The sequence below is a fragment of the Panicum virgatum genome, chromosome 1N (genome assembly GCF_016808335.1).
Source record: "Panicum virgatum strain AP13 chromosome 1N, P.virgatum_v5, whole genome shotgun sequence".
In the NCBI taxonomy this organism is placed as follows: domain Eukaryota; kingdom Viridiplantae; phylum Streptophyta; class Magnoliopsida; order Poales; family Poaceae; genus Panicum; species Panicum virgatum.
The window spans coordinates 34,984,914-34,990,913 of NC_053145.1; positions in this window are offsets into that span (position 1 = coordinate 34,984,914).

A 6,000-nucleotide genomic window follows, 5' to 3' on the forward strand; every position below is an offset into this window, starting at 1 on the left:
TACCAGACATTTTGAGGCTATCAAAGAAATGGATACGCAAAGGAGAAAGACCGGAAGATGACAAGTACCTTTCCTCAAGCGAACTCACCATTCGACAAAGCTCAAAGTAAACCAAGATAGCCTATGGTAGCTCATGTAAGATATAACAATAAGGCTCTGGATGGGACATGTAAACCACCAGGGAAACCTTTTACCATGTTTCAAATTTTATTCCAAGAATTTCCCTTACTAAGGTATACAGTTTTAATTCCAATGTAGGCCATCTCGAATCCCACAACAACTTAGACTTAGAAATCATGTTAATGCTCCCACGCAAACAGATTTAGAATGTGTCTATTATGTGCCAACTAGCTCTAGTACTAGATCAGAAAAAAGCTATAAATGGGGCACATGCAAAGCTCAATCAGAGCAACTATTCATCATTTCCATGATAAGAGCTTGCATGGATTTCCACACATTTATTCTAAGCATGGTAATTCATTTTTTTTAATTACTACTAACTTCAAAGCAGAGCTGAACGAGCGGGTATGACAGCTTACCTGGGTACTGACGATCTCTCCCCCAAGCTTCAATGAAGTTCAGGGCTACTGGTCTAGATGTGGCGTGGGGTAGTAAGCACTATGGTGCCAATCATAGGACATGGAGGATAACATCCCCCAACTCTCCTTTGTGAGGCTGGTGTTGTGATCAAGGTTGTGTCCTATCTCCTTCTGTCATAACTCCATGGCATTGACTCGGGCGGTGAAATCCGACAGCCCACGTGTGAGCGGGTTGTCGTACTCGAAACGTGCTGACGCAAACGGGCCGATCTATGGGCCATGGGAAGCTCCCATGCCCGAGGGGTAGTAGAACCCCTGGCCATGTCCGTACCCTGTGCTACCCTCAGGCTGGTACGAGGTCTGGCCTCCTTGGGTGTAATACTCGTAGGCCTCCTCGAAACTCATCTGTGTCGTGTCTGGGTGAGGCTGTGCTGAGGCATCTGGTGAGTGTGCAGCGTGAGATGGTCCGGCTTCCTGAGAAGCACGGGCCTGCCGTGAAGCTCCTGGCTGGCGAGAAGTTCCTGCTTGGCGGGATGTGCCTGCCTGACGGGAAATTCCTACCTCCGTGATGTGCCACCCTCGGCCAACTGTGTGTCACGCCGAGTTCTACCACATGTCATAGGACCAGCTATGATGTGGCATGCTGGCTCCTTCTTTTCCATCTGGAGGGTCAGACGTTTCACGGAGTAGAGCGAGAGTTTCGAGCATGGCAGCTCGAACTCCTTCTCATACCCCGGATAGCACATGAACACCGAGTTCCCGGGACCTTCACGCATCATGTGCGCATGAATAAAGTGGTCCAGACCGATGAAGATTCGGTACTCATCCGTCGCGGGCAGATATGTGACTTGTGCATTCTCCAAAGCACCGACATACCGCGCAATGCGGGTGACCAGTGAGGTTATGTCGATGGGAGATTTGCACATGATCATTTTTTGCCAGTGTGCGACCATGCCAATGACAGGTGAGTAGCGAATCTTCTTTGCCATAGCGAACAGGCACATGAACTCCGAGGAGCTACACAGCCTGAGGTATGCTCGGGAAAAGACTACCATAGTGAGGTACTTGGCTAGAACTCTCAGAGTTGGATTATGGATAGAAACTATGCTGTTCTTACTACTCACTGGTTCATCTGAGATTTCGTTCCACCAAGCACTACGGTCATAATCAAGTTCATCTGCTAATGCATTAGCTTCTAAGATACATTTCTTACTAAAGCCCAGTGCATTACTAAAGTCTCTGATTGGCATTTCAAAGAACTTGTTGAAAAAGCGGAAGTGAATTTTAGTTTCTTTTCCAATGATTTCAACATGCAGCGTTGATAAAAATTCCATGGTGAGAAGGTGCGAACCTGGTTAGGTGATGTCAGCGAAGCGTGACCATCCCGCCATTGTGAATGTGCGGTTCATGTCCTAGCGGAGTCCTGTCATCATGTGGAATTCTATATCGAATCGCTTGGCGTGGCCGTACGACTGCTTCTTCAGCAGTTCGAGGGCATCCCACTCATAATCAGTCCAGACTACGAACTGGTCAACGAAAGTCAGAACTCTGATTTTCAGATGGGGCCTCGGGACTGCTGGAGAGGCAGGGGCTTCCTCCTCTTCTTCCTGGGATCGTGACGGTCGGCGAACTGAGTCCATCGACATGTCATCCCGAGAGGCCAATGACGCTCGCGAACATTGTGATCGGGATGACGAGCCGAGCTTCTTCACCTTGTTCCGAATGTTCCCCTAGACTGACATGACTCCTGCAAAAGATTAGTGCAAGAATATGCAGGGAAAATAATCAGAGGGGTCAGTGGTTAGTCGTTCTTGTGGGGATTAATCCACCACAAATCATTCTTTGTTCAGAGCTTCGATTTATTCAACGGGATAATATTTTTGTGGTTTTCATTTATCGGAGAGGGTTACTACTAATTTTATTTGATTAGTGCTGAGCTAATCCCAGCACTAGACTATGTTTTAGTGGGTCTAGCACTTGAGTTACTCAACTTAATTAACTCGTATGAGCTTCACTAAGCAAGAAAACTCAGAGGGAGGAAGAGAGAAAGTGTGCTCAGGAGAGTGACCTGCGTACTCAGAGCGACGGTGCGATGAATGATGACTGTGTGGTGGCCTTTTATAGAGGCACGCAGGGCAGGGCCGGCCGGCCTATAGGGCTTCGGGCGGCACCTCCTGCGGCCATCCTTCGTCCACGTCGAAGTCTAGTTTGTAGACATGCAGGTATGAGTGCTCTGGTTGGTGATGATGGGACACGAGCGAAGGAGGGGTGCCGGGCGGCCATAATGAGGCCGGCCGGCCTGTCTCCCCCCTGTGAATGGTGTTGGCCTCCTCCCTTTGCTTCTGATGCACTCAAGGTCTCGGATTCTTGCTGCCCCCTGACCAAATGAGGAGAGGTGGGGCCGGCCGGCCTAGGAGGGGCTGGCTGGCCTAGTATTCAGCCATTTTTTATCCAAACTTCTATTGATGCAAAATTTAGAAAAAAAAAGTTTAGTAATTTAAACATGCCATGATTCGGAAAGGAAAACAATGCAAGAATTTAAAACTATCCTATATGCAAATGCAAGAATGGATACGTACCATGATTCTCATGGCGATAGCTCGGATTTTTAGTCCGGAGCAGGACTCTCCATACCTTGGGTTTTGTTGTCGTCGCCGGATGGAGTTCCTGACGAAGACACTTTTCTCCGCCATACCTTCTTGGTGGCAGATTTCGTTTTGATTGCTTTCGCCTCCGATTCCTCAAATTCTCTACGAAGGATTCTTCATTTGGCATTCCTGTACTTGTGCACCCTAATCTCCTTGTCGATTCTTAGTCGTTCCAGGAGCTCGGCAAGGATATCAATTGTAGGGGTTGATGACCTCTCCTGCTCCTTCTTGGATTTCTTCCGGGTAAAAGTTCTGACCTGGGAACATTGTTCGACCTTTGGCCTGAAGGCGAACTTCTCCGTCTGCCCATTGATGTTGAGTTGGATTTCTCCAGCTCCAACATCAATGTGTGCAATTGCGGTACTCAAGAATGGTCTTCCCAAAATGAGAGGCATCTTGGCATCGACTTCCATGTCGAGGACAACGAAATCAACGGGAATAAAGAAGTTCCGGATTTTTACCAGGACATTTTCTGCAATTCCCACGGGGTAACGGACCGTTTGGTCCGCTAGCTGCAAGCACATGATAGTAGGGGCAAGCTCATGATAATTTAGTTTATCGTAAACTACCTTAGGCATGATGCTGACGCTTGCTCCCAGATCACAAAGAGCGTGCGAAAAGTGTTGGCTCCCAATTGAACGTGTGATTGTGGGGTATCCGGGATCTTTCTTCTGGTCCAGGAGAGGATCGAGTATAGCTGCGCTACACTCCTCTCTGAGTTGCACGACCTCGGTGGTGGGCAGGTTTCTCTTGTTCCCAAGTATATCCTTGTTGTACTTGGCATAGGTCGGGACCTGCATAGCATCAAGAAGCGGTATATTGGAATACAACTTCTTTATTACCTCGACGAACTTGCCGAATTGTTCGTCGGCCACCAGCTTCCTTATCCGTTCTGGAAATGGTAAGGCAGTAGTGTCATGAAACTCCTGTGAAGTTCTAGGGAGTTCCACGGTTTCCTCCTGGGCAGCAGTTGTGTTGGATTCTTCGGCCTCCTCCTGATCTTCGTCTCCAGCAGAGGTATTGCTGGCGGGTACGGCTTTCCGCCGAGATCCTACATCTTTAGGATATGGTGGTTCCTGCGTGGACTTACCTGTCCGCGTAGTCACCGCACTAACATTATCCTTAGAAAGTTTTCCCGGTTGCCCGGGAAGTTTTCCCGAGTTGTTGTTAGGACAAAGATGAGGATAGTTGAGCTACTTGGGTTTCTATCATTTTGTTGAAGCTCAACTGGTTTTTAATAACAAAATTTATGCCCTCTAGTTGTCCGGCCAAAGATTCCAAGATTTTATCATTAGCAAGAAACTTCTTACTAATGTTATCATTAATCTGCTTGTGGCCATAAACTAGGTCCTTTAGAGTAGGCTGAAAATTGTTATTAAAATCCGTACCTTGCTGTTGACCGAAGGGGAGGTTGGGCTTGGAATTCCAACCATGCTGAGGACGGAAGCCTGACTTGTTGGAGTTGTTCGCTCCAACGAAGTGAGCTTCCTCATGGGTGATCGGGCAAGAGTTGCCCGTGTGTCCAGTTTCTCCACAAGTCTCGCATGTCATACGAGAATCCATAACCCGGTTGGCCTCCTGGTGCGGAGACTCCAGCCTCTTCATGAGAAGGTCCATCTTGGCAGCAAGCATATCAACACTGTCGATATGATGAATTCCCTTGCGGAGCTATTGCTGCCTTTCAGCTTTCCAACTCTGGTTGGAAGAAATCGTCTCTACCAGCGCTTTCGCTGCGTTGATGCTGAGCGAAAGGAATGAGCCACCTAATGCTGCATCAATGTGGTTCTGGGCTGGCATATTCAGGCCATGGAAGAAAATCTAAATGATCAGCCATTCTTCCATGCCGTGGTGGGGGCATGCTGCATTGTACTCCTAGAATCTCTCCCAAGTCTCCGGAATGGCTTCACCCGACAGCTACTGAAATCCAGAGATTTTGCTCCGAAGGGCATTGGTTTTGCCCACCGGGAAGTATTTCGTCAGGAATGCAGTGCAGCAAGCATCCCATGTGGTGAAGTCTGCTTTATTGGTGTAGAACCACGTCTTTGCCTTGCCTAGCAAGGAGAACGGGAATAGCCGAAGACGGACATTATCCATCATGGTACCTTTGGGGTTGATAGTACTGCTCACTTCTAGGAAATTCTGGAGGTGAGCGTTGGCATCTTCTGATGCCTTTTCGCAGAATGGACTCTCTTGAACCATGTTCACCAGTCCCAATTTGAGCTCAAAGCCATCATTGCCTTGGTCATTGTTCAGTCCAGTAGGGATGTGGCTGCTGGACGGGGCCACATACTGCCTGAGTGTCTTGTCCATGGGTGGTGCTGAGATGGATAAACGAGGGTTCCAAGTGGGTTTCTTCTGGGGTGGGACGACGCGGCATCTCACAATTCGGATCAAAGTTGGATGGTAGATCAAAACCAGTCATGCACTGCTCTACATCGAATAGACGAGAGAGAGAGAGAGAGAGAGAGCAATGGTAAGCCCGCTAAAACTAGCGGTGACGAAATAGTAAAGTTTATCACTCAATTATACGATAACTTTAGCCAATTGCTTCCCCAGAAATGGTGCTAGAAATGCTTGTTGGTGTCTCTTATGCTCAATCTGAATAGATATTCTGCAAGCGCACAGAACCACCGGTGTAGCACTTCACCACGGAGTATTTCGGGATATCATGAAATCCTCAGGGAAGCACTATGGTAAAGTGTATCATAAATTGTAGTGGCAACCTTTACTGAATCTATCGACCGACTAATCCAGTAGGGGTAAGCCAGATAACGGGTAATGATAAATGGCCAGTCTATGACTGTTTGACACAC